We start from the raw sequence: 22,553 nt of genomic DNA on the forward strand, positions 1-22,553 counted from the left end.
GCAGGTGCTAATGGTGTGTGTGCTGCACATGTGTGTGTGTGTGTGTGGGGGGGGGGGGGGGGGCACTGACCACAGGCTTCGACAACGTTTACTTGTCTCACCTGCCGAAAATCTGATTAAAGCTGTAGTACGTAACACAAAATGTCACATGTTACATTCAAACCATCGTCACATAACGATGATCAAGCCTCTGTGTTAAGATGCAAACACTTTACGAGGATAAAGAAAAGCCCATTTCTTTTTTTTTACTGTTTTTATAGCAGATGAATTTGACAGAAAGAAAAAATCCGATGTTTGTTTCTGTGAATGATCGTCAGTCACTTTTCACAGGAAGCAGATGCTTGGATCAAAGCCGCTCATCTCTGAATAATGGAGCAGGTTTACAGCGACTCATGCAGGTCGTCATTGTGTTGACACACAGTTCATTTGCCCGTCCGCGCAGGCAAAGTCTAAATGATATGATCAAAACCCACTGATTGCTTTCAGTGGTGTGAAGATAAAGTGATGTGTGTTGGAGCTTAAACGGCAGAATGAGAAATCTGCTTTTTGTCCACGTCTGCGTGAAATTGAAGATTCTCAGCAAATATCGTTGTGTGTTTTTTTTTCCATTTTCACTCGGCACAGCAACACAATCAGAGCGACTCTCTCTTCTCACCGTACGTGTGTGACTCGCACACATCTACGCAGGAGTGAAGCTCATGATCGGAGCTTTTTAAGTTCAGAGTCAACAGCGCGTCTGTCGGCGGCTCTGCAAACACGAGCCGCGAGCTTTTGTTCCCGTCGGTATCTGAGCTCGGCAACGGCGCTCAAGAATCGGCCTTTTCTGAGCGACGCGGCTTCATCTCATTTACACAGACGCTGTTTGGGCACAAAGATTAGAAATGTAAAGACGACACAAAGCCAAGTCTCACGCCACGCACAGGTTACAGAAGCTGTTTTCTTTTCATATCTGCAGCGACAGCGACGTGATCCTCTGCTTCTACGGCTCCTCTCACCGCAGAGAAAGGCGACGCTTTCTTCTTAAAAGGATCTCAGAAAGACCAGTCGTTGACTAAATTAAAGCAATATTGTCTCTCTCTCTCTCTCACACTCTCACTCCTTCACCCTCGATCATCTTTCAATCTCTGTCTGTGTTTTTTCTGATTGATGCAGCCATTTCGCCGAGATTTCACGCTCGAGGAATCCCAAATGGGTCTTGCTCTCATGACAAACAGATCAATTTTTATAGACTGGAAAGTTGCTGGTCTTGAAAATTGTTGAACTATCTTCAAGACACCGCAGAGCAACAATCTCTCTCTCTCTCCCTCTCTCTGTCTCTCTATCCGTCTCTCGCTCTGTCTCTCTGTCTCTCTGTCTCCCTATCTGTCTCTCTCTCTCTCTCCCTTGATACTCTGTTGTTGTGTCATAAACCATTTATGAAGTGGCTAACACACACACACACACACACACACAACCTTTCACACTCAGACGAATTTGTAAAGGTGAGCGACAAAAGAGAGAGGGGGGGGGGGGGGGGGCGGGGCAAAGCGCCAGCGCTGGGACGAGGCTGAAACACGGTTAAATATGCTGACACTAAGACCTGCATGATATGCTTTATGGTCTGGAGGCTTGTAATGTAAACAGCAGGTGGCCGAGCCTCTGAGCAGCGAGGCAGCTGTTACTGCACCGAGGAAGAAATAAAAGTTGTTTCTACCAGATCCACCTGCCTCTCTGAGATACCACTGACAGCCTGGAGTCACACTTTAGCCTGCACACGTGTGCATACAGTCTCACACACACACACACACACACACACACACACACAATGAAGCAGTGAAAAGACAAAGAAAAGCATGCGTGATGTTACTGTGAGCAGATTTTCCTCACAGAACAAGAGGAAGTCATGTCCCTGAAAACACTTTGATCACAGCAGGATTCTGCCGAGGCGACAGTGAGGCAGCACATTTACATCTCAGTCAAGGTGAGGCCTGCACTTTCATTTCATTCTCTTCATTCATGTACATTTCACTCATGTCGTTTATTTGCGGTACCATGCGAACACTCAGCGTTGCACCAACCATCGTGTGTCGCTGACAGAGCATTTAAAAACGTGTGTATATGTGCAATATAGAGTCTTATATTCTTTTTTTAGCACAATCGCATGTGTGCAGAAGTACACCAGGGCCTAGGTTAAAGGGCATTGTGTCTAAGAGTGTCCTCACTAGGAATGCTGTGCAAGAATGTGTGTGTGTGTGTGTGTGTGTGTGCTGTGTGTGTGTGTGTGTGTGTGTGTGTGTGTGTGTGTGTGTGTGTGTGTGTGTGTGCGTGCGTGCGTGCGTGTGTGTGTGTGTGTGTGTATGTGTGTGTGTGTGCGTGTGTGTGTGTGTGTGTGTGTGTGTGTGTATGTGTGTGTGTGTGTGTGTGTGTGTGTGTGTGTGTGCGTGTGTGTGTGTGCGTGTGTGTGTGTGTGCGTGTGTGTGTGTGTGTGTGTGTGTGTGTGTGTATGTGTGTGTGTGTGTGTGTGTGTGTGTGTGTGTGTGTGTGTGTGCGTGTGTGTGTGTGTGCGTGTGTGTGCGTGTGTGTGTGTGTGTGTGTGTGTGTGTGTGTGTGTGTGGCCTAATGTCATCTCCTCTGGGAGAAACGCTGCAGAAACAAAGTTTTAATATTTCAAAAAAGTGTATGAATGTTGTGAAGAGCAGCACGAAGGTCCTGAATGAGCCAAACATTTTTGATGAATTGCTAAAATTGCCTGAAACGCTGACTCAGCACCAACAACAAACTAACTTTGCAAAAACAAAAGGGCACCACTTTGCCCACTGCGCGTGATTCTAGTCATTCAAAGTTTTCCGTGAAGGAATAAAAAGAAGGAGGAGGATGTAGCAGATCAAAGTTATGATGCCGACGTTACCTGGAGACGGAAGCAGGTGCAGAGCCGAGCGGCAGACACGCGCAGCCATGCGGGTCTAATCAGACCGGGTAATGAGGCGCTGCTCGGTTTGTCCAGTCCCAGACGGAGCCGGAAGCAGACGAGTCGGATTAATCAGGAAGCAGAAAAACACAGCTTTGGTAAACAGCGAGCAGACATGATTCATCTATCACCGCGTGATTGTTCTCAGCTGGACATGCAGGACGTTCATCACTCTCCTGGAACGCGTTGGTGTGATGAACGGCGATGGACCTGCTGAGGATCGTCCTCAGGTGGGTGTGAGGGTGTGGACGGTCTCGTGACGTCACTGTGGGACATTTACGATCCTATTTTCCTGTAGTTTAAGTTGTTTAAAGGGGGAAAAATAAAAGAACTTACTTTACAAACGTAGTTCCTGTGTTTCCTGTCGTCAGCAGGACGGAGGAAGGTCCTCGTGATTCCACGCCTCTCCCAACTGAGGCCACGCCCACACGGTAGATCAGCACCAAAAGTCTGAACCTTTGGAAACAGAAAACTTGAAATTTGAAACTGAAATAATAAGATATTATAACAAAAAAACTTTTTACAACTACTTACATTGTTGTACTTTTTTTTTTTTTTTTTTTTGGCTAATCTATAGGAGAACGTTTCCAAAAACATGGTGGTCCAAAATGGCTGCCTCTGCAGAGCTGACAAAAAACAACAATCACACAACAACAATCACACAATCAGGTGATTGTACACTTCTACAAATACAAAGTACCATGATAGTATTCAATTCCTGACAAATGAAAGTATTTTTAATTGAATTTTACAAAGTTAAATGTGAATCTACAGAGTTAGACATGCATTAAGATTGTTTTTGTGTTGTACTCAATCAGCACATGAACACAGAGAAGTTAGATGAAACTCAATTAACGGACAACGTTTGTGTCAGGAGTGATGAGTGAGCGGCGAGGCTGTGCGGTCAGGTGAGAGAACAATAAATGAGCTTTTAAACACGACCCGTGGGTTTTTACGTTCAAACGCAGAGGAGATGAAAAAAACAACAACGCTGCACACAGACACATATATATACTGTACATCTCTGCGCTTCTAGATATGATCAGTGCAACTTTGTTTTTGCATAAAGGCACAAACCCAAGCTGACATTTCATTAGACGCAGGCAATTAAGCAACCTGTCACACATTTACGTCTGCTGCTGAGGTGCACAGTGTATGTGTGTGTACACACACACACACACTTCTTTCCCGGTTTATCACTAATGAGACATGCCAGCAACAAATAAAACCTGATGTTAGTTCATGAAAGGTAAATTATTTTCTGCTTTAATTGGATGTACATATTATAATTCCTTGTAAAGATTATATCTTGCTACTGACATGTGTATAAATTTCAAATCCCTACAGGTAATTTTAATCTCAAAATACTCATTTTAAATTCTGACTTTAATCTCAGAATTCTGACTTATTTCTCAATAAACAATAATACCCTCTGTAGATTTAGACCACTAGTGGCGCTGCAGAGCAGACCCACGTGTTTTTGTCCACAAAAAAATGTCTTGATAATCTGTTCTTCTTCATGTTTGGTTAACCTCTACAAAATAATAATAATAATAACAATAATAATAATGATGTGTCTATCTAGGAATTGCAGGTAAAAAACCAGTCAAAAACATTTTTGCTCAAATTTGCTCTTGTCATGATTCATTTAAGACTATTTCTCAAAGCAGTCGTGAAGCAGATTTATAAGGATTCTTGTGTTCCTAATAAAGTGGTTAGTGAGTGTAAATCATCAGACGAGGACAGGTCTGGGTTAAAAGTGTGTTTTGGTGAGAAATAATACTAACACTAAATGTTGATTTCCTGAAGTTTCAGTGTACTTCATGTTGTTTACTTTTACCAACTGTTACATACAGTATATACTATCATACACACACATATATATCGAGAGTGTCTTTACCATTTGTTCCCCGTGTGATGACTTTGCCGTGTCGCCCGGTGAAAGGATCAATCAAACTAACGGGAGGTGAAGGCGGACGAGCGGCACCAGTGATGGGACGAGCAAACACCACCTGAGCCCCACAATATTTGCAAAGCAGATTCCTCTGGTGTGTGTGTGTGTCTGTGGGTGTGTGTGCGTGTGTGTGTGTGGTGAAAAAGAAAAGCCTGGAGAGAAGAGAAAAAAGGAAAATAGCAGGTGTTACACAAGTAAGATGAAATAACAATAATAATAATAATAGTTTGTATAGAGCTCTGGTACTTGGTGTTACAATACATAACCGTCATGCAACGGTTGGAACCCAAACAGACGCCATATTGGCAGGAAGTCGTGACGATGGAGGATAAATGTTGGGACAACACAGTCGGGGACAAGGACACGGGACAGAATTTCACCAAAGATCCAGAGAGACGGCAGAGTTGGATCACCGTCATGTCGCCAACGTAGATAAACGGAGCGACAGTTTATTAATATTGTTTATTTTACATGTTTTTATTAAGATATATAAGTGGTCAAGATGGTGGTGTAAACAAACTGAGTCATGTGACCTCTGGAGCATCGTATCGGTTGCATTAACTGTGTCAACAGAAGTGTTTCCAGCTGTTTTTGTTCAGTGACCCACTTTCACTTTATGAAGGTGCCAAAACTATAGTGACCCAATTCACAGACATATAATATAATATAATTTAATATCACATACAGACCATTTTACATGAACTTTTGATTCATTAATCACAAACTTTATGTTATGCATCGTGTTCAACACATAAACATAGAAATCTTAGTAAAATGAATAAACTGCATTTTTTTTCTTCTGGCGAGCCAAAATAAATTTGACATTAAAAAGCTTCAGAATAAAATGTTTTCCTAAATGCAAGGTTTTAGAGTTAAAAGCAATTGGAGTCAAACTGATTTTAAGGCCATTTTATTATTTAAAAAAACACTTAATAATAAACAATAATAACAATAATAATAATAATAAAGCATCTTCTCATATTTTGGCTCTTTTATGAAATCAGCAATTGAATAATGGTTACAGCCCTATCAGCTACGTCAGACGTGCAAATATATTAAGGATTATTTTGCCTCTCTTAATTGCCCGTTCAATAGACATTTTTAAAATCTTTGCCTTTTATTGGATATTTTTTCCCATGGTTATGATTATAGTGATCAATTAATCAGTGATTATGTTATTAATTGTATTTTTATATTGAGTCTACACTGCGTTAGAAAACACTTCTGTCGTTTTATTAGACATATTTTTCTTTCTTCCCTCTCCTGCTTTAAGTCAGTCACTTTATTTTTATATCTGTGTTTTACCATCTGGCAAATCCCACGTGACATTATCTTTTATCAGTAAAGTAATTCGACTGGAGTACGAGCAGGACATCAAACAAACAGGAATAAACTAAACTAGTATAGTCTGTTTTATCTATTTATGCATTTGTGTTTTACTATGTTTCCAAATTCTGTACTGTGGCACACTTTGAGCTATATACACTGCATGTGTATGACAAGTGTAGCTATAAATGTTCTTTACGTGTAAAAGTATTGTAATTACTACTTTTATTAATATCACTTCCTGTATTGTTTAAGGCACTGACAGTGAAAACTGTGCTCCCTGCATCGTCCCTGCATTGTTTGGATATGAACGCTCTCCTGTTTCCCCAACGATTTTCTGTCCGAGTTGGTGCATAACACGACTTCCATTATCTCCTGAAACTCAAGAGCACGACCCATAAACGGCGATTTCTCCAATCAATAGAGTAATTTCATACGGGAATACACCAGGAGATTTTTTTCCTTTCTTTTATAACGAACAGGGTCAGAGAGGTTAGCGAGCCCCGGGACCAATGTCATGTTTTTTATCCCCAGGACGCGGCGGATAAGAGCAGACATCAGAGGATCTGTCTGCCGCCGCCGAGTATCAGTAGGAAAATGGACAATTGGACACTTTTATCTGTTGGCTTTGATGTTGGTGGAGAGACTGACGGAGGTTCAAGGACGACTGGGGGGAGAGACGGAGGGGAAACGTGAACGTACGCGGGACAAAAGGAACGACATAAAAAGAGGAAGAGGCCGTCGTGTCAACGGTGGCTGGTCTTTAAACATTTACCTGTGCTGAGGGAAGAAATGGATGTTTGATTCCATTACACTTCTATAACAGCTGTAGTTAATGGCTGTGTCACAGTCTATTAACTGCATTCATCTCTGCCTCTGATATAAAACAGGACATCAGCGGGGAACAAAGACAGATGACTGTGGCTCCCAGCGACGCCACCGCAACTCACACCTGATTTCCATGTGGAGGACACACACACACACACACACACACACACACACACACTCACACACACACGTAAAACAACACAACACACTTTACTGTACAGCAACTACATAAATAAATCGGACTTTATTATTATTTGCTCGTGTAAACAAGAAAATGTGTTTTGTCCACAAGCCAAAATTATTACATTTTAATGATTTCTTAGTTATATGGAGCAAAAAAAACTGAAAATGATCGCATTTAAGAGCTTGTTTTAATTATTAAAATAAATATTATACACACACATGCACCATGCACCCACTAAAAAGGGCTCGGATTTCAGTATAACCACTGGAAAATGAGCAGAGATACAAATATAAGGAAGAGATGTCGGACATTTACATTAATTCATTTACATAAAAATTCCTCATGTGTGCTGTTGTCTGGCAGTCTGTGGTTAGAGTGGAGCACTTCATAAGCACCTTATGCTAATGCTCCACCGTTATAAGCATCATTTTATTACATATTGTCTGCGATCTACTGCACAGCCACTTTAGCGGACAATGAGTCGGCAGAAAAGCAGCTACAAAATGTGAGTGTGATGCTAACATTGCTGCCGCCAGTTATTGAAAGTTTCACATGAGTCAGCAGATATAACAGTTACAGTAATCGTTTTTTCCTTAGCAAAGGATATTGTACTTAATGTCTGTGTTTATATTGTTGTTACGAGCTAGCAGGCTAACGCTATGCAGGGCAGAGCACCCAGACACTCATTATTACTTATTTATGATGTTTGTGTTGTATTTTTTCTTTGAAGAGCATCTTGGTTTGCAAGCTACTTAGTTAGCATTAGCTTGCTAGCACCATTCTAAATGGTTCTTTATTTTGAGAGGTTATCTGTTGAAAAAAATCACGGCGGATGTATAGAAATATTGAAAATGCCACTGACAAATGTCATCGATCTCCCTCATTGGCAACACCAAAGAGTAATAATCTCTATTAATGGGACAATTAACAAAATCTGCTTGTGTTTCAGTACATTTTGGATAAAGCCCAATAAAATAATCTTGTCCATGTTTATTGATGTCTGCAACTTAGTAAATGTCCATACCAACACATAAGACAACAGATGTATGTACTGAGAGATAACGTTTGGATGGATGGAAAATTGAGTGTGTGTGTTGCAGGTATTACTCATGTTGTGGGGACCTACATTTGTTTTTACACTCACATGTTGGGGACCGTCTTTCTTATGGAGACAAAAAAAAAACTCCCCCAAAACGTAAATTATTTTTTGTATGATTAGGTTAAGGTTAGGCCAGTAGTAGTTATGGTTAAGGTTAGAATCTGTAGGAAATAAATGTAGGTCAATGTAATTCTCTCTGAATTCATGGAAACAAGAGACTGTGTGTGTGACTTCCGTCGACCACACAGTGACAGACAATTGTGATGAGGCAAAAATAGCAAATGTTGGTTATAATCTGAATATCCGTGGAATAACAACACATGACTGCAAACACATACATTCAGCAGTGACAGATAAAGATGTCACGAACATGACATGAACTCACACGCGACTGACAACTGTGTGTATCTGAGGTGTCATTCACAGCTCGGGTCTCGTCTGCCGCTTCTGCCGCTTCTGCCGTCGCCGCCCTGAACGACTTCACGTGGCAAATCTATTTGAGGATATAATCTAATTTATTCTGTCACAGACAGACAAACTCAGACTGATGCTGAAAAGATATGTGCAGCTCAGGGACTTAGTAAAGTCAAACAAATGCCAACAATAAACAAGATAAACTCTCCATTAATCTGCACTAATTACTATAAATACAACCTTATTAAACAAAAGTGTTGGCTATTAAACAAAGATATTCTAGTCTGCCACTTGTGATATTCTGGATTTAAATAACAATAAATAACAGTTATTAGGTTGTAAATAATAACAAAGTCAATAGACTTTTTTTTAAAGCTTTTTCTGCTTTCCATTAATTAACAAAATTCCAACATTATCATGATCAATAATTACATTATTGTCCTTCATTTAACACATCAAGTGTGAAAAGATAGGGACTTTATATTAATATGAATGTATGTCTGACACAATCTCTGATAATACAAAATAAAATAGTAAATTCAAGATACTGTGGTATAATTTAAGATTATGTATCAAAGGTTAATTCCAACCAGCAATCATTTTAATTGTCTAAATCTAAAAGAGATGAGTAACATAACAAAGTGACAATAATTTGGAAAAATTCCAACATTTTGAATTTACAGTACAATAGAGCTATTTTGATAATTGATTACTACTGATTTTAGAGTTTGTTTAATGTTTGTTTTAGCTTCTTAAATGTGAATATTTTCTGGTTTCTTTGTGTCTTTACAATTTTGGTTTGTGGAGAAAAACAAGACATTTGAGAAACATCATCATTTCCACATTTGGTAAACTCTGACACTAACAAGTACTCGACAGATTAATCGATTATGACGTATAGAATAATGTATGAATCAAACATTTATGTTACTTTATATAGAAAGTAAGTGTGTCTTACATGGAGATTAGATAATGAGTGAATAAAGGATTTCAGTCAAATTTGGTTTGAATCATTTCTTTGCTTTCTAATTGACTATAAAACAAAAGAAAATATGGAGCTAGATTTTCGGCAGCAGCACGTACAACATCTGTATTTGTATGAGACGGGTGGCAGACACGGATAAATGAACTGCTGTACGTCTGGTTAATTTCATAAGGGGATTATACACGGTCTCAAAAGTGCCTTCAAAATGAGCCGCTCTGAGACGAGACTCTTTCTCTTCCCGCCGCTGCTGCTCTCGCCGCTCCGACATTAACCTATTTAGGGCGGCTTTTAGGCCTCTCCATCACCCATATATTCTTTCACAATTTATGAGCCCTAATCAATACGGAGTGGAGCGCCCACAACAGTCCAGTGGAAAGAGCCCCCTTCTCTCCTGCAAGAGATACCACTCTTCAAATTAAAATAATAACCTAATATACAACACGACGGGCCCAAATCCTGCAGTGGGAGGAGAGAGTCCAGAGGCTAATGCCCTCTTATAGCCGTTTTATTCCATCCTTCCTGTTCCCTGCCTTCGTCTGCACCCCTTCATAAAGCTTTATCAAAAGCTAATTATGCTCAAAAACAATGAAATAACTCATAGGATGGCAGCACAGGCACACAGCTTATTGTACGAGCCTCTTGGCGAGAGAGCAACCCCGCAGAAATTATATTGTCACTTACCTATTAATGAAGACAAGTTTGCCAGCACTCTTTGAGCCATTCTAATTTATATTAATTCTCCGTCAGCGCTTGTTATGGGCATTATTAAGCTACAGCCGTAAGCAAAACAAGGCTTTTGACCTGAGCGGGCGTTTGAATAAATCTCACTCTATCATTTAGTGGCCGTGAGCCAGCGAAAATACCCAACAAACAACCTGGTGGAGGAAGGTACAGTGTGTGAGGAGAATTCAGATCAGCTAGAGCACAGATTTGGTTTTTTAAATATAGTTAAATGTTCAAGGAAACACATTAAGCTTGCTCCACAGAACTGTGACTGTGAGGAGGCAACAGTAACCGACTTTCAACGTTTTAATCCTGAGAAAGCACAGATTAGACGATCCAGATCACACATTTGGCGTTTACTCAAACCATTTCAGGGAGGAGATTCTAGGGATTTGGGATCTCACAGAAACTTGCACGATTTAACGGGACTTCAGTTGGCGTCGTCCGTTAACCCCTTAACATCTAAGCCTTTTCTTTTTTAAACCGTGAAAGGAAATGTCCTGTGAGTAAGGGCTTTTGCCAATTTCTCCAGAAAAACTTTCAATATCTGGCAGTTATTTACAATTTACTGCATTTTTAAGTAGTGTATTAACAATTTAAAATGGAAAAAAAGTGTAACGTGGAAGCATTTACTCGTCACATAAAAAAATGTAAAGTCAAATAGTCAGACGGAATCATTTCTCCACACTATACAGTATTTTCATTCAACTCTCACACCAGCCATGTTGTATTTTAAATAAGTGGGTTGACAGGGATAACCCGACGTTACAGAGGTGATGTGTTATTATACAAAATGGCTGACTCTAACGTTCACACCACGACCTCTGCAACAAAACACCTATTCTATCAGAATCAACGGGCACTTATTGACTAATGAGGCTGAAACTGTACCATTCCAGTCAATTTAACCAAACAGTGGTGTGTGATGATCATTTTAAATGACCAAATACAGCTCCCATCTCTCTACGAGTGTCCCCACAGACTCAAGGTTGTGGCCATTTCCATTGACGGGAGTCAAACCACGCCATACTGCGCTTCCCCGGGTCAGCCATATCCCAGCTATTGTTAAATGATCCATTCTTTTTTCTGTAGCTCTGTTGGCTCCGACTGGAGCTTTTGGCCAGTGGAGAGTGGCTAATCTGCCATTCTGTCTGTGTTTGCCGGACTCTAACAGCTCTGACTGGATGTTGTTTGTATTCCCCACACAGCAGCCGCACTACCTACCGATCTAACTGCCGTGCCTGACTGTCTGTCTGTCTGTCTGTCTGGCACAAAATATCCAGCACATGACTGCTGAACCCGACCACCTGTCTGTACAACCCCGCTGCATCAATATCGAATTTCCTAAATGTCCACTTTTCTGTCTGGAAACCTGACGATTTGAATTTGTACACCGTGTGTGACGACCGGTCTGCCTGTGCGAGAGTTTGACTCAGTGACCTTGCATGGCGGTTTCTCTTGTCTCACTGTTTGTCTCACCTGCGTGAGCCAGAGGGTGAAATGCAACAGATGTTTACGATGATCTGTCAATTATGTGGAAAAATGTTGATCAGTGTTTCCCAAACCTGGAAATGATGATGTTCTCGAATGTCTTGTTTTGTCCATAAAACAAAATGATTGAGTTTGAGTGAATTCTTTGTTATATGAGCAAAGAAAGCTGAAAATACTCACATTTAAGGAAAGTTGACTCCACTGCTCATCCCTCACATAGATGGTGTATAAGAAATGGACATTGAAAATGTAAGCCTATGAGGTAAGGTTGGAAGTGGCAATCAGCCACCAGGGGGCGACTCCACTGGTTGCACTGGAGTTTGAATGGAAGTCTGTGGGGAACATGAGCTTCTCGCAGCTTTTCACAAGGTCTCAATCATTACTTTCAGCTCTTCTTCAGTAGATGTTTTGTAAATTGGGACAATAGACAATAAAGTGGACACCAGCTAGTGTCCCCAGTAGGGACCTGGTGGTTTCAAAAACCATCATGGTGCTGGTCAATTTGCACATTTTCAAGGCAGGAGCTTGTTTTGCAACTCAATTCTATTTTATTTGTATATATTTATTTGTATATTTTATCTCAAGGCGCTGGACATAGACAACATCACCGAGAAACCCAACCGTTCACACAATGAGCAAGCCCGAGGCATCAGTGGAGAGGAAAGAGATGTGGGGACAGAGGAGAGGTGTGGGACAGAAGAAAGAAGTCCACTTTTTATCTTTTTTAACTTTTTATCTACAGTTTTTGTTCCCTTTTTTGTTTTCCAAGCACTTCTGGGAACTGTGGTTGCCTTCACGTACCAGAAAGGATCTAAACACCTTTCACAACTCATCAGGCTCCAACTTCAAAACACCAAACACAGCACACTCTGGGTGTTTCGTCTGTTCGGACTGTTGCAGAAACATGGTGGTTCCTCTGTAAACCAAAGTCCTTGCCTAAAAGTCCATATAACAGACTTGTTCTACAGCTCCTAAAACCTAAGGATTTGTGTTTTGAAGTGCACTTCTGTAAACATATTGAGGGTAATATAGCCCTGCTAAATGTTGCAAATAGGACCTTTTCACATGACCTGCCATTGCTAAAAAAGTGTGCAACAATGAAAACACAGAATACCTGAAAAAAAAAAACAGATTTAGAGTAGTTACAGTTCAAGGTGAAAACATCTGTACCACTGTAAACAGAAATACAATAATTCAAAGAAAAAGGAAAGTGGCTACAGCTAGCACAGTAATGGATCTCTCACTGGCATGTGGTGCATTATTATTATTTTTTTATTAGGTCAAAAAATGCTTTGTAAAGGATTTATTGCAGATAAAGTGTGGCAGAGCTTCTCCCTCTGTGTCGTCTCCATAAATATTCAGACCCACAGTCCAGAGGTCACAGGGACACGGTGGTTATCCAAACTCGCAGCATTTTTAAAAAGGTTTACACAGGTCATGTTGGCTGAGCAACCATTCAAGACGTGATATGGAAAGGATTTTCCTGTTTCTCTCTCCTGACTTTTCGGAGCCCTTTATCTATTCTAATCTTATTGGCTGCATTTCTCTCAGTCTCTTCTCCCACTGCGGCTCCTCCTCGGTGAATTCCCTGCCATCTATATATAAAATATCTCTGTTGGAGAGAATATTCTATTAAACCGGAGCCAAACGTCTGCAGATGCTTGCTCACCCGTCTTTGTTCCTTTGAAGAGTTCTCTGCAATAGGATGAAGGAGGAGTGAAGGTCCCATTATTTATTTATTTTGTATTTTTTCGCTTGTGTGAGCTCACAGCTGGGTGCACTTCTGTGAAAGAAGAAATGGCATGAAAACTCTGCTGCTTTCCTCTTCACATAAACACATAAAAGGTCCAATATCCCGTAGCCGAGTGCCACTAGTTGTCGCAGTTGAGCCGATAAAAGCAAAAGTAAATGTGACGGCTGATACAAGTAAGCTGTTGTAGCTGGTTATTTAAAAAAATACATGCAACATAGACAATATTAGTCTAGACCAGAGGTCTTCAACAAGTAGCTCAGTCTTTTCCAAGTAGCTCGCCGAAGATTTCAATAATCAAACGTTAATGTTAAAAATAATAATGTTAAAAAACACGAGTAACTCTCGGCCATTTTCCTTTTGTCAAAGTAACTCTCAGAATAAAAAAGGTTGGAGGCTCCTGGTCTAGACCATCTTCCTCCTGGTCCAGAGCCTTTTCTAGCCAAAGGCCGGGCTTTCCTGAACTACTTCCTGCCACTACAGAGTGGATCAACTTGCTTTATCTATTGCAGCAAAACACGTTAACTCATAATCACGACATACAGGACTGTCTCACCAAACTAAGGTGATGTAGGACAGTGTTTCCCAGACTTTCTATGTGGGGACGGCAAACTATCGCGACCCAAATCATGACATAAATCATAAGAGCAAATTTGTAGCCATTTCAACACATTCAAATCTTAACTAGAAGATAAAATAAGGTAAAACTCAGCTAATATGTTTGGTGACCCAAAAAGAAATCTCCCACGCTCCGTTTGTGGGTCTCAAACCGGTCTTTGGGCAACAGACCAAGTTATTTAAAAGAAGGTATCGCTGACATGAGAAATCAACCAATCAATGAGGTAAATATTCTTCCACATGTGCGGCTAACATCAAAACTAAATAGGCCTCACTTTCAGCACGTATTTCATCGACTGAAAAGTACAAAGATTAAGTTCACTCATGTTATCTAAAACAATGCCACATTTGCACCATACGATATCACTTCTGTGAAATATTCATGTTTTAAAAGCTTCAGATGGTCTTTGATACGATACCTGATATCAGGCAGTCACAACATGGAAATAACTGATGCCTCAGCTCCCAGTTTTGGTGCCATATTTACAGTTTCTCAGAATCTGCACTTCACCTTCCCATAAAAATAAAAAAAAATGGCAGTATATTCTTACACCTCCTTTCCTTTGCGTCCTTCCTTCTTTCCTTCCAGCTCCTACCCCAACCCCTGTATTGGGTTCCTTCATCACTCCCTTTTCATCTCCTCTTTCTTCCTTCAGAAAGATGCGACCTGTTCAATAAACCATGTGCTACTGGCAGCAGCAGCCATGTGACCCCGCCAGTTTGATGGTGCGACCCCGGGGGATCAGGACAGGTGAATGGGCTACAATCAGCCGCTTTGATTACTCCTTTAACCACGAGAGAGCAACCAATTTATCAAAGGGTTACAACTGAACCTATTAACCTGTTAGCCTGCACAGCCAACACAAGGAAATTGGATGTTGGAGGAAGGATGTAATGTGCGGGTTTTTTTCTCTTTTGGATTGAAATCGTGTCATATTTGGGACTTCAGGCAAAGCAAGAAGATTCACATGATGGCAGTTACCAAACTTCGACATTATTACCATCACTTCTTTAACCCTTCTGTTATCATCCTGTCATCACCGACGGGATGTGGCATTACTGTAACTCCTTCAAAAACTTCTCTTCCTATGTCTCTTCCTATGTCAGCTGAGGTTGGCACAGCACTCCCACAACCCTCATGTGAAGGATAAAGCAGTAGAAGATGTGTCACACCCCAGCGCGTCACACGTTTGTGACGTCAGCTTCAGTGTACCGTAATTCCTAAACAGTCGACTAATAGATATCGAAAGTGAATGTTATCTTGGAAAAATTGTAATTTCTTCAGCCTTACAATCAAAATAAATCCAGACAGCCTGATATTATCATGATGGTCGTAAAAGGGTTAAAAAGTCACTTTTGAACTCAAACATGTTCTCAGTTGCAGGCAACTGGACTTGATTGAGTTAAGTTGAAGACCCCTCCACAACTTCTTCACTTCTGACTAACTGTTGGATAAAAACAGGTTTTTAACCTCTTGAGGCTGAATCCTGTCTAGAGACTCGTTACGTTGAACAAGACCGCAGTTGGTTCGCTGGTTCCACCTGAGTTGAGGTGTGAAAGAGGGTCGTTAGGGTCACCATGGAGACAGAGTCGGCTATTGTTGGACTTCATTGTTGCATTAATAGAACTACATTAAAAAGCAACAAACACAAGACACGGGGAGAAATGACATTTCTCTAGGAGCTGCTGTGAAAAGAAGGCCTGGCTCACTGGTTTGATTTGTCCTCCCTGCATCTTCCTTAGAATTTTGGGATATTTTAAATTCAGAACTATTATAGTATTAGATCTTTAATTCACAGTTTTGTCCTAACGAGGATACAAATTAATTAGATCATGGCTTGTTTTCACTGTGACCTAACAGTAAACACATTAAGTCACACTTAAATAGCTCTAAAATGCTTTGTGTGTGTGTGTGCAATAACAAGGTCGGTGAGAACAGGCAGCAATTACTAAACTGCTAGACCTCCTCCCCTCGAACTATGATGCAAATAGTTGTTGCCTCCAGACGGATGCACTTTTCCTTTTCTGATTAACATGTGTTGTTTTGTTTAGTTTAATAATCTCAACCCTAAAATCCCCCGATGGCTTTACAGTTATGATGCGACAGTAATGCAAGCTAATAATGGATATAAGGTGAAACGCTACGCTGTAAAGTCCATTATGTCAAATATTCCTTAAGGAAATCACAGAGTCACAAAACCTCTGTACGGAAAAGCCACAATTATTTGAAATCGGACTTTCTGTGCTATTCTCTCGACATAATGCAATAAATTATCATTCTGCTGTGAATAATGACGGCTCTGCTTTGCACTCGGAGTCAATTAAACTAAGCTCCAGTGGGATAAATGTGTCCACAGAAAGAAAAGAGGCGTCCGCGGGGGAACAAAAGAAAGACAGAGGGAAATAAATCTGTTGGTTGTGGCGACACAGTCTGTCCCTCACATCACTGCAGTGTGGGATTTCACTGAATACCAGATTATCTTCTGAATGTCGGCGTCCTGGAAAACACAATCCTGCTGCCGCAGTTTCTAACGAGGTCCCAGAGCGAGAGTTACTCAAGGAGTTTGAGAAGGAGCAGGACGCGTGAAGTTTACAGAGCAGCGGGAGAGGTTTGTTTGTAGAGACGACAGGAAGAAGTGGACCATTAGACACCTCGGTAAGATATGACGAGGAAAATGTTTCCAACTGCAGAAACTCAAAACTTTAAAGCTCAAATAAAAAGCAAGAACTTTACATGTGAAGATGAGGATGCTTGTCACAAAGGAAGACCTTTACATTTCAAATGTTTAAATCAAATTATCTGTTAAAAACCTTCTACACAGGAACCTAAATCACAATCAAACAGCCACATCCTTAACACCTAATATAATTTATTTGGTAAATCCAATAGAAATCTATTTTCATGGATGTCTTTTAAAAGAAATACAGACAGAATCTGAACTTAAAGGTTGGGCAAATTTGTTTTGGGGACCCCAAAAAATCTCTTGCGACCCGTCTGTGGGTCCCGACCCAGTGTTTGGGCTTAAGGTAATGGATTTTCATGTTTAAATCGCTTTTGTCTTGACTTGCAACAATCGATGAACTGATCATTAATGATTTGTTGAATTTACCACAAAGTTTTGATGAAATACAACCAATTTTTTTGTATTTTAAACTTCTTAAATGTAAGTATTTTCTGATTTCTTTGCTCCTCTATGAAACAAGTCAATTTTTTTAGAAATACCAGTGGGTATTCTTAAAAACAACGAAGAAACTCATCGATTAATGGAAAAATTACCCAACAGTTGCAGGAATACTTGCTTAAGTACAACTATCTTGAGTTTGATGTCAAAATTGACAGACTTTTCATGCTGTTTGATGAATTTGAAAGGTTTTTCCTAATGACCTGCCCAGAGTGTTTCCCGCCTTTCTCCCAATGCCAGCTGGGATTGGCACCAGCGCCCCCTGTGACCCTCATGTGAAGTACAAAGCAGTAGAAGAAGATGAATAGATGCACTGCTTTCCCTAATGTGCTGGAACAGATTCAGCCAAGATCTTCACTGTACAGAGTTACTGTATTATACATCATAACTCTGAAAAGCCTCTTTAAGAAATAAACATCACAAGGTCACATGCAGGTGAAGCTCAACACGTGTTTAAAAACAAGCCTCCGAGGTCTTTATTTTTTTATAACCTCCAAACTACGTAGAGAAACCGATCAAACTGAATCATCCTGCATCTTTGAACACAATCTCATACATAAACTAATATGACAGGTCGGGTTTATTATCTCCGAGTGTCCTGATTTACACATTCAGAGCGACGCCGTCCACTGTACGCATGTCATGAATCCATAAGTGCCTCTAATTTTGGACGCCGAGAGGAGAGCCAGAGCAAGGTGACCCCAGCTGTGTTCTTAATCATCTTCTGGTCTGGATGAGGTTAAGAATGGAAATTGGTTTGACTCTGGAGTGACTCCATTATCATATCTAACCCGCCCCTCCTCCTTTGTTACTCATCTCTGTAGGAAGCTGTTTTACATCTCGCCCACTGTCCCTGTCGATCCATCTCCTCTTTGTCATTTACTCGCGCTCACTTTTTCCCTTCTGTGTGATGTTAAAAAAACTGCATCAGCATATAGATAATAGGATTTATTTAAATAGACCTCCTTAAAGCGAAGGACGTTCTCTGTGACATCTGCGGTTATTATATTGAGTCACGTTGGGTGTCTCTATTATGTCTCTCTCGTCTCCGTGGTCCATATAATCCTTCAAACTCGTGCTGACCAGGAATCGGACATTTCCGGTTTATTATTACAGTCTCTGTCTTTGGCATTTATTGATCGGCTCTTTGCAAGTCAGAAAAAAAACCCAATATCCATTCCTGTAACTTAGATTTCCTTTTATAACACACACCTGTTGGTCCAAACGCATGTGTTTCCCAGTCATCTCACTCTCATTGGTTATTGCCGGATTGATAAAATATCTACGTCTGAAACTCAAGGATCCTTCCTAATAAATTCAGTTAAATTTTATTATATTTGTGTAGCGCCAAATCACAACACACATTATCTGAGGGCTCTGTACATAGTAAGAGCAAAAACCTTAGAGAGAAACTCACAGATCACACAATGAGCAAGCACTAGGCATCAGTGGAGGGAGAACCAGACTCAAAACTTTACGGCCATGTGCCTAGACAGGTTTGGGTGAAAGGAAAAATGGGGGACAGAGGAGAGGGTGAGACAGAAGAGAGAGACCAGTACCAGTTGTAGTCAGGTCAGAATTTTCGAGTTCTTAGTCAGATGTTTCAATGGGAACGTCTTTTCGGGGCGCCTTACAAACCCCGATATTTTACTGTTAATTGCACTTCTGTTTTATCTATTTCACATTAAGTCAGTCAATTTTCATCCTTGTACATGTTGCTACACTGTGTTTGCAAAATAACGTCTAGAGCGTTGTTATCAACTGATCTCCTCGTGCTTCAACCACACCCACAGCCCACAAATATTTCCATTTCGCTTAAAGTCAGAATCAATCCTAGAAAAACACTAAATGAGTAAAGTGTCTACAGTGCGACAAACCCTCATCAGTCACACGTAGCGGATAATCAGCAATAATCCCTGCAGTTTACACGGTGATGATAGATAAGGGTTCAACTCATTTTCCCAGTTTTATCACACTCATCAGTTATTTCCTCCTTATAAATCTAAATCAATAAATAAATGGAATCGAGCAAATGGAATTAATTATGGCAATTACAGTGGGAGGGGAAAACAGAAGTGAAATAATACAAATTGATTTGAGAAATAATTTGAACCCCAGGGCAAACTGTTAATGTGTTCATGCTGATTATGACGAGACTTAACTAATCCAAATGTCTGGCAAAAACAATAGTACATAATAACTCCTTTGGGCATTTTAAACTCAGCGGCATTCGTTTTATTATGCTGACGAGAAGGGAAATGTATAATGATGATGCAGCTTCAGAATTTATTATTTTCAGAAATAGCCATAAAACCAGTTTTCAAATGACAACGCTGAGCAGAAATTCTGCTCACATTTTCTCATTTTAGTTTAACCCTTTAACATCCAAAACATCACAAACGCACATGATTATGCGCTGGTTTGTTCCAATTCCAATGGTTTCTGAAAGGTGAGGAGTTGCACAGCAAAGTCAACGTGTGGTTATTACGGTAATTTCACTTGCGCTGTTGCAGAAAGCTGGTGAATCAGTGACTTTGTCACCAGAGTGGTAAAAAGTGGAAAAAAAAACGCCTGTCTCTATTTTTTGGCCTGTGTTTTTGTTCATTGAGACAAAAACTCGAAAATGTTTATTTTAAATAAATATACATGCATCTGGTGTTCATGTACAGTGTACTACAGTGTTGTCTTTAAATAAAGCTTTTTGTTTTTCTTCATTTTAAATGTTAAATGTTAATACACTATTTTAATGTGCAGTAAATTGTAAATAACTGCCAGATATTGAAAGTTATTCATCAATTGTTGTATTTCTGCTCTTGTTCTCTCTCTTCTGTCTCTACCTCACCTCCCTCTTGTCCTTTCGCTCCCCCCTTTCTGCCCCCCACCTCTCGCTCTCACCCCAACCTGTCTAGGCACATGGCCGCACAGTCCGCACAGAGTCTGGTTCTGTCAGAGATTACTTGTGTTAAAAGGGAGTTTTCCCTCTCCACTGATGCCAAGTTGCTCTTCTCTCCATGGTGTTGTTCATGTACAGTGCCTTGAGATAATGTATGTTGTGATTTGACGCTATACAAATTGAATAGAATTCTGGAAAAATGGGCAAAAGCACTTACCCACAGGACATTTTCTGGCCCTTTCATGGTTAAAAAATGGGAGGGGAAAAATCTGCTTTTCAGCTTAAAATTATTCCAGCATGATCTTGATCATGATCACAATAAAAATATTTCAAAATAAAACCGTTTGTGCTTATATGAAATGATGTATCATTCTGGATAAAATGTCTTTATGATACAAAATGAATCTATTAATTACAAAAAAAACATACATAAATACCTTATTATATCTCGATAGTAAGTGGCGGGCTGCATTAAATCTATTTGAGGGCAACTCAACGCAAGTTTGAGTCCTTGGGTTTAAAGGTTGTAACAAAATATTACAAACAGACCTTCAGGTAATATTTCATCATTAAATGACGTAGTCTGTGCTTCTAATTGCGAAAAATAAACTCTGGTTAGTTTGTCTACTGTAGAAAAATGGGCACACAAAATGGAAAGCAAGGCCCTTGCCTTAAGCACACATCAAATGCTCATTCTACAGCCACAAAACACTAATCATTTTAATTTTAACGTGTTTATACACCTACACAAACATACTTATGGGCAGTAAATTCAATTTCTGCCACTAAACTCCCCTTAATGTCACACACTGAGCTCTAGGAACTGATATTTCTAAGATATTTCTGCGTTTCATCAAGTTAATTATTCGCCCCCTTCTGCAGTTAAAGAACATGATTCCAGTGTCCACTCTGATTCATGGACGTAATATCCTAACAGTTCAAAAGACACAGACAAACAATAAGCCAAGGACAGATAATAAAGATCCTTGATGTTGACTCAGTGCTGTTTGTGCAGAGCTGCCTGTTATGCATAAGCGAAAAGGCTGCGCTGTCAAAACCTGAAAAACTGAACTCAGGAGGCAAAGACATCCTGTCTTTTTGAGTTTTCTGTGTTCTCTGCCAGGACTTTTTATCGACTCTTGGATGTGATATTCACCTGAGAGAGCGATAGGGTTTTTGAAATGCCTCCTACAGCATCGACATCCATCCTGCATCAGCAAACGCGGGGGGTTTCATGAACAGCTTGGCAGTGCAGTATATAGTCAGTGGTTAAGAGTGTAAAGAAGTGCTCGTCGTGTCAAGCAGAGGCCACGTACGACATTAACCTCTCGCTGCCCTGAGAAGCAGAGCTTCTGCAAACGTGAAAGCAACAATCTGTAGCTTAAAATGGAGAAGGTGCACTCAGACAGAAATTGTGGGTTCGGTTAAGAATGTATTTTTGTTTAATTCTGGGCGTCAGGGTTCAGTGAGTTTAGAGAATACTACTTAAAACATTCAGAATGTGTTGTGTAGTAGATGCGAGTCAAAATATCGATACGCCAGGGTAAATATCGATATTTTAATTAACAAATCAAGGCGCTCTAAAGTAAGCAGTGTCTGCCAGTTTCACTCACCAGGCGCCGCTGCTTCAAGTCTCCTCATGGTGGCGCTGCTCTCATGAATGATGGGGAAACTTGGGTGGAAGTTACCTAGTGGGATAATGGTGGAGAAAAGCTACGTTAAGAGATGCTCCATCATCTACATTCAATGCATAGACTGTATGACCTTGGTTCTCTGTGTTGTGAATAAATAGAGAATGAATAGTTTTCTTCAGTTCTTCAGATATCGCAATGTATCGCTATATGATTGTCTTTCGATATATTGAGTATCACAGAATCGTTGTATGGTGATATTCTTGGTATCGTGGACCATGTATCGTGTGTCGTAAAGGTTCTCTGTGATTCACACGTCTAGAGAAAGTATGTTGTATAAGTTTTACAGAAATGAAATCTGGGGCATATGTGCACTTTTAATATGATGGTGATTGTGATTTTATGATTCTTTTCATCATTTATTGGATTTATTCCCATTTTACTGAAATGGATCCTTTAAAAATGTGTGCCTGCATGGGAATGTACAGTACTTAACAAATGTGTTCGACCACAGCTGCCCTAAATTAT

General features: G+C 40.3%; 1 long non-coding RNA gene across 1 annotated transcript; it reads right to left on the bottom strand.

Annotated features, from left to right (window-relative positions):
• Positions 1 to 3,247: 3,247 nt before the first annotated feature.
• LOC131448547 (uncharacterized) lies at positions 3,248 to 22,068 on the bottom strand. Its single transcript, XR_009234205.1, has 3 exons — positions 22,008 to 22,068; positions 4,848 to 5,053; positions 3,248 to 3,403 (listed from the first exon to the last, which is right to left on the bottom strand). It is a non-coding gene; the product is annotated as an uncharacterized LOC131448547 (long non-coding RNA).
• Between the last annotated feature and the right edge of the window lie 485 nt (positions 22,069 to 22,553).

The sequence above is a fragment of the Solea solea genome, chromosome 21 (genome assembly GCF_958295425.1).
Source record: "Solea solea chromosome 21, fSolSol10.1, whole genome shotgun sequence".
Taxonomy (NCBI): Eukaryota; Metazoa; Chordata; class Actinopteri; order Pleuronectiformes; family Soleidae; genus Solea; species Solea solea.